The 12,351-nt window shown below is 39.3% G+C and overlaps 1 protein-coding gene across 1 annotated transcript in view; it reads left to right on the forward strand.

Moving 5' to 3' along the window:
- Window positions 1-6,783: 6,783 nt before the first annotated feature.
- LOC116309240 (NLR family CARD domain-containing protein 3-like) overlaps window positions 6,784-12,351 on the forward strand; it is a 51,840-nt gene continuing 46,272 nt past the window's right edge. Inside the window, exon 1 of the mRNA XM_039599201.1 lies at window positions 6,784-6,904. The gene's annotated coding sequence lies outside the window, so the exon portion shown is untranslated. The remainder of the gene's footprint in view (window positions 6,905-12,351) is intronic.

The raw sequence follows: 12,351 nt of genomic DNA on the forward strand, positions 1-12,351 counted from the left end.
AATCCAGAATTGAATTCAAAATCCTGCTCCTCACATACAAGGTCTTAAATAATCAGGCCCCATCTTATCTTAATGACCTTGTAGTACCATATCACCCTATTAGAGCACTTCGCTCTCACACTGCAGGCCTACTTGTTGTTCCTAGAGTATTTAAAAGTAGAATGGGAGGCAGAGCCTTCAGTTTTCAGGCCCCTCTTCTGTGGAACCAGCTTCCAGTTTGGATTCAGGAGACAGACACTATCTCTACTTTCAAGATTAGGCTTCAAACTTTCCTTTTTGCTAAAGCATATAGTTAGGGCTGGACCAGGTGACCCTGAATCCTCCCTTAGTTATGCTGCAATAGACGTAGGCTGCTGGGGGATTCCCATGATGCATTGAGTTTTTCCTTTCCAGTCACCTTTCTCACTATGTGTTAATAGACCTCTCTGCATCGAATCATATCTGTTATTAATCTCTGTCTCTCTTCCACAGCATGTCTTTATCCTGTCTTCCTTCTCTCACCCCAACCAGTCACAGCAGATGGCCCCGCCCCTCCCTGAGCCTGGTTCTGCCGGAGGTTTCTTCCTGTTAAAAGGGAGTTTTTCCTTCCCACTGTCGCCAAAGTGCTTGCTCATAGGGGGTCATATGATTGTTGGGTTTTTTTCTGTATGTATTATTGTGTGATCTACTGTACATTATAAAGCGCCTTGAGGCGACTTCTGTTGTGATTTGGCGCTATATAAATAAAATTGAATTGAATTGAATTGAATTGTGGGTCAGTGAACCCTCTGACCTCTTTCACCATGGCAATCCACTCATGATGGATCTGATTGGCTGCTGCAGGTCATGTGGTTATCCAGAGGTGAGCAGAGGGAAGCAGGTTCCCCCGATGAGGTTTCTCAGCAAGTAAAGAAGTGATGAACAAGTTCCAAGAGCTGAACTTTTCCTCCTTCAGCACATTCAGCTCTCTGAAAGTGAATGGAAATATGAACTGCATGTCCTGGTTGGCTTTGTCTTTAGCCCATGTGTTAGGACTGTTTTCCCAGTGCCAGCCACTCCCTTTGTCAGCACTGTTCTGATTGGTTAGTTTCTTCCAGGTTAGTCTTTAAAGATGTCTTCTTGCCTGATTGTTGTTTCTGGTCTGTCTGGTTTCCTGGATGCTGTTTCAATCTGTCTGACCTCATGTTCATCATTGACCTCTGTAGTCTTTCCCTGTGTGATGTAGAGCTCTGTGTAGATCTAATTAAAAAAGTGTGGATTTGATCCCACAGTAGTCTTCTCAAACTCACTCTGGAATATCTTCTTCAACTTTGAATTGAGCTTCTGATTGAGAAAAGAAACAATAGATATTAAGTCAAGTCAAGAAAGTATTTAAAGTGATTTTGCATGGCTCAGTTAATTTGTACTCAAATGTTTATCTAAGATACTTCGACTGAGAACATTGTCGGGCGGTAGAAGGAATACTTTGAGGACCCCTTAATCCCACTGCCACCTCTTCCATGGACGAAGCCAAGACTGAGGATGAGGGGGACAACTCATCTATCTCGGGGGTGGGGGGGAGGGTGGTCACTGGGGTTGATGAGGTCCCCCCTGAGTTCCTGAAGGCTCTGGATGTTGTAGGGCTGTCTTTGTTGAAAAGCCTCTACAATGTTGTGTGGAGATCACGGGCAGTATCTCTGGATTGGCAGACTGGAGTGGTGGTTCCCATCTTTAAGAAATATGAAAATCTTATAAACAGCTCTCTGTGAATGGTACTCATGGCCATTGATCAGTGGGCTTTGATCAGTGGGTTTTGGTCAGTGGTTGTTGATCAATGGTTATGAGAATTTGCATAATTAAGATTAAGGAACTGACCTCCCAGCCCATTGTTTCTTCAGTGGGCTGGTTTCAGTCATTATGCAAATGTACTGTTTATAAGATTGGAGAAACCTGCAGTCAGGTGAGACTGAAGAAGTCACTTGGATGAGTGACAAAACGTTTCTCCCACAAAACGCTACGTCCAGATGAACACAATCAACTTTTGGAGATTTACTTACCTGGATGATTGAGCATGCATCAAGACAATCTAACATGTAGCTCGAGTTCTCAAGATAGTTAATACATTAAATTTGACATAGTTACACTGACTGACCTTCTTTTGTCTTTGTTAAAATTGATGTTGCCACCTCCATGACATGTTCAGTAGTATAGATATGCACCATCAAATCTACATTTTCCGGTCTATTTGCTTTTTCCAGATAACACTTTTTGATGGTAGTGAAATCACCTACAGGTACATTCTGTAGGTACCAGTGGAAAAGTTTCAGCTCCTCTTCTCCAAAATCGCCCAGCATGTCCAGCAGCTCCTCTGGTACAGACTTCTCCATCTTTGGTCTATGAAAACATGATGGTTTTATTTTTTGGGTAGTTAATGTGTAGTTAAACTTGCTTAGACTGACAGAAAGGGCATTTTCTTTTAATCAGGCCCACTTCACATCTAGGTTTTTTTTGTTTTTTAAATTGTCTGGTGCCGCAAAGTTGATTTGTTTGTTTTCCTGGTGGATGAGAAGGTTCACACCCGACGTTCTGAAATGGGGAATGGGTCCTGACTGTCATTGGTGCATGTGCATCAAACGACAGTTCAGAGAACCTCTCTCTCTTGTAGTCATTGTGTTGGTTGGTGGAGATTGTCCCCTCTGGGGATTCTGTCATCATACTGGAGTACTATGGGCTATGCTGTAGTAACGTGAGACCCAATAAGAATCTTGGCAGCATTTAACATGGTGGCGCGCCACTGATTACACACATTTTCCACACCAGTTTTAAAGTTACACAAAATGAGTTATTGTAGCTCAGGTATTTTCCTGGAATGAGGATTGCGGATTGTTCATTCACAGTTTATTGCTCATTTTCTTTGTTTTTCAGGGGTTTAAGTTGAAAACTAACAGCTATGCACTACATGTATCATGTTAAAAAATGAAAACAATCTGTTACCTGTTGGAGACAAATGATGGAGTAGTGTTCAGAGAGGCTCATTGAGTCCTGAGGCTGCTGAGAGGGTCACCTGAATGCGCTGATGGAGTGACTGTATGAAAGACTGTGTCCTCTTTTATACCCAGTCACACCAGGCTTGGTTGGTGTCACTTTAGTAAAACCTGAATTTTGACTTCTTTGGAACAAACTGATTGTTCTGTATGTTTCCATTTAAAGAAAGAAAACCAAACAAAGTGCGGTACACAGACTTTTGCACAAATCTTGAGCCACGTGTCATTTCTTTATCATTTGCTTCTAAATAAACACGCCTTCTTGATTTATTTGGGTTTTCTTTCTTTCTCTCTCTCTCTCTTTTTTTCTGTTTGTTTGTTCTGTTTAAGCCATGTAAGCAATCGTTCTCCAGACTTTAAGAAGGTCTTTCTCTGGAAATAGTCAGCTTTTGTTTGTTTTATTTTCTTTCTCATTTTCAGTTCAGTCCTTTTTTTCAGAGGAATATTTTGGTTTGGTAAGCCTCTTAACTCTGACCTGTGAATCATACAAATTAAACCCATTTTAAATTGTATCTTTAGTTATTATTTTCCAGCTGACAGTCATAAAAACATATCATTTGTGCTCATTTCTTTAGCTGAATCTTTAAAAAAAGCTAAAGATATCACAGATTAAAATAAATAGTACATGAATATAGCAATAGTATTTTTGTCAATGAGGAATCAGCCTTAATCTTGATATATGTCAGCACTGTGTGGAGCGTGTCCCCACATACCTGAAGAAATTGAACATCAGGAGGGCAAAAGAACATGTCTCAGGCCTAATAAACCATCAACAGCGGATCAACAGTGTGTGAAAGTCATTGCCTTAACCTTTACATACTGTTCATATTCTATGCCTTCACAAAACTCATAAAAAAAGTCTATAAATCTGTTCAAAATATGTTGTAAAAAGTATAAATAGACTGGGGTCCTCTACCAGAGGCCTGGGAGCTTGAGGGTCCTGCGAAGTATCTTAGCTGTTCCTAGGACTGCACTCTTCTGGACAGAGCTCTCTGATGTTGTTCCTGGATCTGCTGGAGCCACTCACCGAGCTTGGGAGTCACTGCAGCTAGTGCTCTGATTACCACTGGGACCAATCTTACCTTCATCCTCCACATCGTCTCCAGCTCTTCTCTGAGCCCTTGGTACTTCCACAGTTTCTCGTGTTCCTTCTTCCTGATGTTGCTGTCATTCAGTATCACTACATCTATCAGTACCGTATCAGTGTCTTCTGTAGTGCTGCATTCACATCATCCACGTGAAATTCCAAGGGTAGTTCATGTAGTCTTGGTAACCCGCAGTGGAGGATCCAGGTTTTATGCCCTGTTTTAACAGAGCCTTGATGGAAACGTTCAGAATGATTTAATTATATTTTACTGAAAGTGAAAAGAGCAAGAACATTCTGGAGACACCCAGTGTTTAGTATACAATCATGAAACACTGTCCTTGCTTCTGTATCATAACAAATAAAAAATAAATAAATACTCATAACTGTCATCATTGCAGAAGTTGGAAAAATGAAAATCATGTTTTTAAATGAAATATGTATATTTTTTAATATATATATTGGGACGTAGTGCAGATAGTTGATACTGACTTAATTTTAAGAGAAGGTGAGGAAACATTTCTGTATTGTTGTTCTTCTCTGTATGACTGTCTGTATTTCTGTATCTCTGTGACATGTAGTATGCTGCCAAACTTTTCACTTATTTAAAATGTTTTTGATTTGAACTCATTTATTACTATCAGTGTTAACCATGAGACCAAACTGTCCAACAGAAAGCTGACAGACTGGACAAGATTACACCATGATTCTGTCAGGATTAATGTTCTACAGCCAGAAAGTCAGCTTTAGCTCTCCCCTTTGTCCTGTCGTGAGAAACGCAGGTGTATTGTAAGGTGTGTGACAGGTATGTTGTTGATGTAACAGTGTTTCATATTTTCCTAGGAAGTTTTTAACACCAAACTAGAACAACTAGTAGCCACACAGAGCATACTTTCTTTTGGCAGCAGACTTGTAATAATTATCAGGACTATTTAAAAATAAACAAAAACCCCCAAATATTCCTCTTATCTAGTGATGGCCTGCTTGAAGCTGACGCTCTTGCGTGTGCCAAAAAAACACCAACATCCTGCTTCAGAAACACTGTGTTGAGGAAGGTAACTGCTTCAGTACCTGTTTCAATGGTTTATAAGGACCCAAAGCACCCAAAAGGCAGAGGAAGATGTTAACCATCGCACAAAAAGTTGGACTTCTGGACATGCTAAAGGAAGGTAGAAGTTACCGTATTTTTCGGACCATATGGCACACTGGATTATAAGGCGCATTGAGTGGAGTCTATGATGATGCTGCTCCTTGGATTACCATGACCTTGATGACTGAGAACTTTCACAGACAGTGAGGAAAAAAAACACACTGAGACTGACATATCATTAAGTAACTGACAAGACACCAGGAGGCTCTTTCTAGTCTGCTCTGGGAACTACTTTATCTGATCTGAATCTTTGTGTTGAAGAAATCACTGTTGGTAAACTGACATCATGCATTTCATCTTCTCACCAGCAGAGGGCCACAAATCATCATCAATGAAGAGTTCAAGGATATGTTAGTGAAATCGGAGCTGTATGTATTGAATTGATCAATATGGAAGTTCATGATTCTTTGATTGGATCAGTTTTTAAAAGCAGCTGTTTTTATAGAATGACAGAAACATGAGAGATGCTGAATGTCTTTAATATTTGATACACTGAGTACTATTGGATGTCCACTTAATCAGCCGAGGAGCACCCACACACTGTTGTCAGGATTTAGACGTAAACCTGCTCTCTTTGTGAAGATCTGTTCTTGCTGAGAGCTTCCTTCCTGTCCTGCTTCCAAACTGGAAAAATGACATTAAGAAATAGAAATCAAACATCTGTAAAGTACAACAAATGACAGAAGAGGCTAAAAAGGTTCAGGAGCTTCTTTCTTGTATTGTGAATTTCTTTTTGAAAAATATATGTTACAGTCACTGTCGGCTTTGGCTGCCATGTTTTTGATAATTTCATTGGTCTGGTATGCAGTATGACATAACCCTGTATATTAATTCTCACTCCTGCCCAGCAGATGGAGCACTATGACAGTACAGACTAATCTCTGACTGTAACTCTTTACGATGTGAAGGAACTCAGATTAACTTGATGGCATCTCTGTCAACTGTAACAGCAACAAGCTTCACTTTAAAGTATGAAGGTCATTTTACTTTGTGGCCACACAGCTGACTTTGATCTCAGCAGCAGGACCGCTTCATTACACTTCAGTATTATTTATAAATCACCAAATCACACCTAACACCTTGACGTGTGGCCACTGACACACCCGTCTCTGTCAGTATGTTTAACTACACATTTTATCAAGGAGACATTTTCATATGAAGTGCGATTTCAACCGTACGTCTCAGATTTTCTATGTGATAGAGAAATGCTACTGCAGTTGATGAAAGAAAAACCTAAGACAGCTCTAGGCTGTCTCGCAATTATATATCAAAACTTTTTGTTAATCCAAAGCAAATTTTTTACTTTCCTACCTACTGGAAAAAAACCCCCTGAAAGGTAGATCATGAAAAAACCCACAAACTCTTCTGTCATTTTATTGTTTTTCTATTACTTTGACTCGTACCCTACAGGTTTTTGTCCCTCTGTCAGTGTTTTAAAGCCAGTGGGAGTTTCTTTTTACCTGGAAATGGCCAAAAGAAGCAGATCAAATTAAGAAGTGAACATTCAGGTTTTAGAGACTGAGGTGGAGTCTGCTGTGCTCGACAGGAAGTCCTGACACTCAGTGTGTCAGTGTTTGCAGGTGAGGTGATCCAGCTCAGGTGAAGTCTTCAGCTCCACTCTGTGAACTCCTGGATTTGCGAGGAGAACCAGGACTCAGCGTCACTGCTGTAAGTCTCTCTGATCCATGATTCAGCTTACATTTGTCTTGGAAAGTGTTTGTGTTCAGCAGGCAGCAAACATTTTCTCCTGGTTACTGCTCACCGAGATCTCAGACTGCTCACTCTTTATCAGAACCACTGCAGCTCTCAGACATCAAACAGCTTCAGTTTTCCTTTAAAAACAAACGCCAGATTCTCCAAAGTTGTAGAAAGCTCCACCATTTACCTGCAGCCTGTGTGCGGTAATGTGGCATCATGTGATCACGTGGATGAAATATACAGGGATGTCATCACCTTAAGCTGGGCAGAATTTTAAACCTTACAACCTGAAAATGTTAGCGGACATAGTTTTGCATTTTGCCTCTAAAAGATGATCGTTTTCTTCTGAATGTGGCTGAAATGTTACCAGTGTGTAAACGTCATTGTTCAGGCTGTTACAAATACCATGACTTTCATGTTTCATGTTCCCCTCTGAAAACAGACGTCTCATTGGTTCATGACTAAATTCTCTTCTGTTTGATTAAAGTGAAAGTTTTACATCTACATCATACCTCACTTTTCAGCTCAACATTAGGCTGTTTACATTTGTTTGGTTGTAATCAGGCAGCTACACAACATGCACTCCAGGCACAGGAGCTGTTCAGCAGCTGTTCTGTGGTGCTCTGCTTAGCCATGTGTGCTGTGACTCAATTCAGGAGCTGCATCTTTCGGAGGACCTGGCCTTCGCGCTCTATGTGGGCCAGGTCCTTCGAAGACCAAGAAGGTCGGAAGTGCGAGGCTGTGAAATTGGACGGTTTAGCCTTCAGATTTGCATCACCAGCTGTCTCAGTGAAGTTTAATAAACTAAGATGTCTCCTCCTCTCTCGCTAATATATAACAGGACACTGGTGTAAATTCTCTACCATCTCAAATTTCTGTTTAATCAGTTTTCTGTTTGGTTTTCACACAGCTGAATAAACGTCAGAGGCAGAGCCAGACATTTTATACACCCGGGGCTTAGCCCTAAAGGGTAGTATGCATGTGGGATTGGGGGGGATGCATATGTGATATATAAAAATATATATCACATATGCCGGACACCTTAAACTAGTTTTTTAATTAAGCAGCAAGGCAGAACAAAATCAGGGCTGTATCAAGACACGAGGACTAAACCCCAATTCAACCAGACCCAGAACTGATCCGGAATTAAAACAGGACTACAACAGTTTAAAATCAGGACTACTTAGGACTTAATCAAGACAGAACTGGAATCAAAACTAGATGATAGTAGCACTAAAATTCATCATAGACCTGCACTACACTTATTTTTTAATTCTACCACAGCACACTATTTAGATTCAGAAATGTTTATATAATTATTTAGCCTTGTTGTGCAAACAAGCCTGCATAACTTAATAAATATAGAATTTGAAAAGTAACAAATGGTATCTAAAAAGATACACTAGGTACTAGATACATGTTCTGATGAGTTTTGGCAAACAACCATTTGACTAACAGGTCTGTCTCACCTGCTCTTGTTCCCTCTCTGCTCCTCTCTCTCCCTCTCTGCTCCTCTCTCTCCCTCTTTGTGCTGACAATCAAGCCAAACACCAACATCATCAAATATACAGTTGAAACCAGATATTTACATACTCTTCAGATAAAAACACAAACACTTTTTTAATTGTAACATCAAATCAGACTAAATTGTTATTTTTTTAGACTGATAAATATAAAAAACGTATTTGTTAAATTTAAGAGTAAAGAGAGAAACTATCTGTATTTCTTAATTGCAAATGGCACCAAATTGTATTCAAAATTGAGCCACACTTATGGAGCTCCACAATTCTTTTCCTGGGGTTTTGGTTGATATCTCTTGATTTTCCCATGTCAAAGAAACAACCTCTGTGTTTTGGGGGTGCCTTATATGCGTCCACAGGTGTGCCACCAATTTACTCACATGGACTCTACTAATCTATCAAAAGTTTCTTAAGCTCAGAGGTTTCTTATTAATTAACACTAAACTTAGTGTATATGTACTCCTAAATTTGATGAAAGTGATAAAAAATAGACAGCTCTCTCTCTCTTTATTCTGACATTTAACTATTTCCAAAGATATTTCAATATTTATTTATCTAAAACAACACAAGTTTACTCTAAATTCATGTTTAACAATAAAAAAAAAACAAAAAAAAATGTTTAGGTTTTTTTCCCTAAAGTGTATGTAAATATCTGGTTTCAACTGTGAATATACTGCTGTGTATTGAAATTCCTCTTGTTTTGCATAGAAATATACTGAACAACATACAAAGCATAATATATAAAATAACATCTACCTGAGTTTTTTCTTTGAAAGAAGCTCCTTATGTCCATTGTTGTGTTCATCAGTACATAACTGAAACCGATTTCGTGCTTTATTTAGCCGTGGAGGGTAACAACTGAAAATATGAAATAAACACACTAAGCTAAGACTCTCTAAAAAACAGCATTGTTGTTCGGCTTTTCATTTCACCATTTGTTGATTCACTCGAAGAGCAAGTAACATAATATGGGTCAAGTGATCAGTTTGATATCAATCTTTTGTGATACACCGTCATATTTACATTATTTGTACGGTACGAATGATTTGCTTTGGTACCTGGTCAAACTTAAGCTCTGCTCTGTCTGCCTGTCTGCGCTTCTCCTACAGCAAACTCGCAGGAAGCAGCTTCTCCCCCCTTGCTCACATGCGTAAGTGCTGTGCTCCGTTGCCTGGTGCCTGAGCTCGGATCATACCAAAATTAGGGGGAATTTACGACTGTGCGCCATGTGCTTCGAATATTGTGTGTAGTTTTTGTTTTATACAGTACAGAGCAGAAAGAGTAATATTTCAAACTCCGCCACTCTGCGTTCCTCCGCCACTGCTTCGTTTGAGTTTTGAACGAAATGTATTCTGGGATATTGCTTTTCATCATTTCGAGCTGATTGAAGACCAAAAAAGCCAATCATAATTTTTTGCATCCAAGTCTGTGATTGGTTCGTTTTGTGGCACAAATATAACAGTGTACAGAAAGATTTGAACGCGCACGGGCAGAAATGTTGAGAGCGCAAGCAACACATTGCGAGCAAGCACAAATGTAAAAACTGAGCGAGATGGGCTGCTTTTGTGTGTATATGGATAATAGCAAACACTGAAATACATTTTTTCCACGCAGCAATGAATTGAGTTTACTCAAATTTAGCTTTTCTTTGCTAAAAATAAATTTCTCCTCAAAATACAACACTTGCACCTGAAAGTTATTTTTATGTGCACTCAAATTTCTTTTTTACGTGCGCTCAGACTAGTGGCACAAAAATAACACCATACCGATATTGTTGGAAACTGGAATTGGTTGGGCTGCACTATGAATTCTGGGATAGGTTGGGCCATGAAGGATACACCCAACCCATCCTTTAAATCTGGGGAAATGAAGGACGTATCTGTCGGCCGCATTTCGAAGAGTCCTTGAATTGGGACAGCCTTTGTCACCTGGCTGTGACGTAATCGGCCTTCAAATGCGGCCTCAGAAGGACGCAGCCTATGAATTGGGACATAGCAGTGGTCTCCCTGTAAGAAGTGTTGGGGAGGGAAATGGACAGATTAAATTCAGAGGGTTAACTGTTCATTTGACAGGAAAATAAAACGGAGGAAAAAGGAACCAAACTGAGAAGATGGACGTACAGACTAAAGTTACGTCTGAAAAATGCCATCCCGCGGTCTTTACAACAAACTTTTTTCAAAAGGTTCTTTTCTGAGGAGTTCCTGTGTGAACTCCCTGTGGAGGACACTATTGGCAGCATCTAGGCCTGTGATTGCAAATATGCAAGCTACCAGGTGAAGGAGACCATTGATTTTCTTTCTTCGTTTTTCTAAGCATGTCTGTTTGTTTATTAATTTCTGTCAGTGGTATTTTTGTTATTATAGTAATATGACACTATCAAAGCTGACTGGAAGAGGGGACAATGACAGGGTTAGGGTTAAAGACAAAACGTGTGTGTGTGGGTGGGTGTGGGTGGGGGTGGGGAGATATAATAAAAGGATAGAGCACAAAGAGAAAAACAACAGATTGCAAGTGCTGCACCTTTAAAGACAAACAAGGAACAAGGAAATAAGAGACCGCACCTTTAGGAGAAAGATATGAAAAACACAAACAAAATCAGCTGCTTGTTAACACTAGAATTCCTGAGCCTTTTTTCCCTGGTGCAAGTCCCTACTACTAGATTTACTGGCCTGCGCAGATTTGCGTAAATTCCCCCCGACCTTAACACCTCTTGGCACCCCGCTGAGATTTTCACAGGTCGTCAGCTCCATTGTTCTCCTGCTTTTGTTGTGCAAACACACCTCCCCAACCCCTAACCATGAGAGATTCAAGTTTTCCTTCCTGCAAGGCTGCTTTCCTTCCTTACCTGCCTGCATGCCTGTCCATAAACATATATACACAGAGTTGTACATATATTTATATATTTATATAGCCACACCTTATATAATATGCATAAAGTCTAGTTATACACACAGACACATCTATATCATATACACACACACACACACACACACACACACACACACACACACACATATACATATATATATATATATATATGTGTGTATAACTATGTGTATATATATATATATATATATATATATATATATATATATATATATATATATATATATATATATATATATATATATATATATATATATATATATATATATATATATATATATATATATATATATATATATATATATATATATATATATATATATATATATATATATATATATATATATATATATATATATATATATATATATATATATATATATATATATATATATATATATAATATATAAAATGTTTGTATAGTGCACTTTCTGTACCTTGCTCCGTCCACTTTTTTGCAATGACAATGCAGATTTTCCACTTGTGGGACAAATAAATGCAGATTTGCTGTGTGTGTGTGTGTGTGTGTGTGTGTGTGTGTGTGTGTGTGCGTGTGTGTGTGTGTGTGCACAACATTGGCATTTGTTTACTCAGATCCAAGGCAGGCCAAACCTCTGTGTTACAACCTACATACAAAAGACAGACATTCACAATATATGGGTACACAAGTCTGTTTTATTTCAAAGTCTTTCAAACTTTGAACGAACCTTGGTAGGGAACAGCTGTTCCCTACCAAGCATTTTCTTGCAGCTGGCAACAACGGTCGTGCATTCAGTATAGTTGTGACTTCCGCCAAAAAATGTGGTCAAAATCTCATGAGTAAGTTGAAGCATTTCTATCAGGCATTTCTGAAAGTTGTAACACAGAGGTTTGGCCTGCCTTGGATCTGAGCAACTCTGAGTGAGCAAATGCAAATGTGCCAGGCCTCAAGGACAATGGGTGGTTTGCACAACAAAAGCTGTAGGAGAAACAAGCTGACGACCTGTGAAAATCTCAGCAGGGGTGCTTAAC

Source organism: Oreochromis aureus, linkage group 15, assembly GCF_013358895.1.
Source record: "Oreochromis aureus strain Israel breed Guangdong linkage group 15, ZZ_aureus, whole genome shotgun sequence".
In the NCBI taxonomy this organism is placed as follows: domain Eukaryota; kingdom Metazoa; phylum Chordata; class Actinopteri; order Cichliformes; family Cichlidae; genus Oreochromis; species Oreochromis aureus.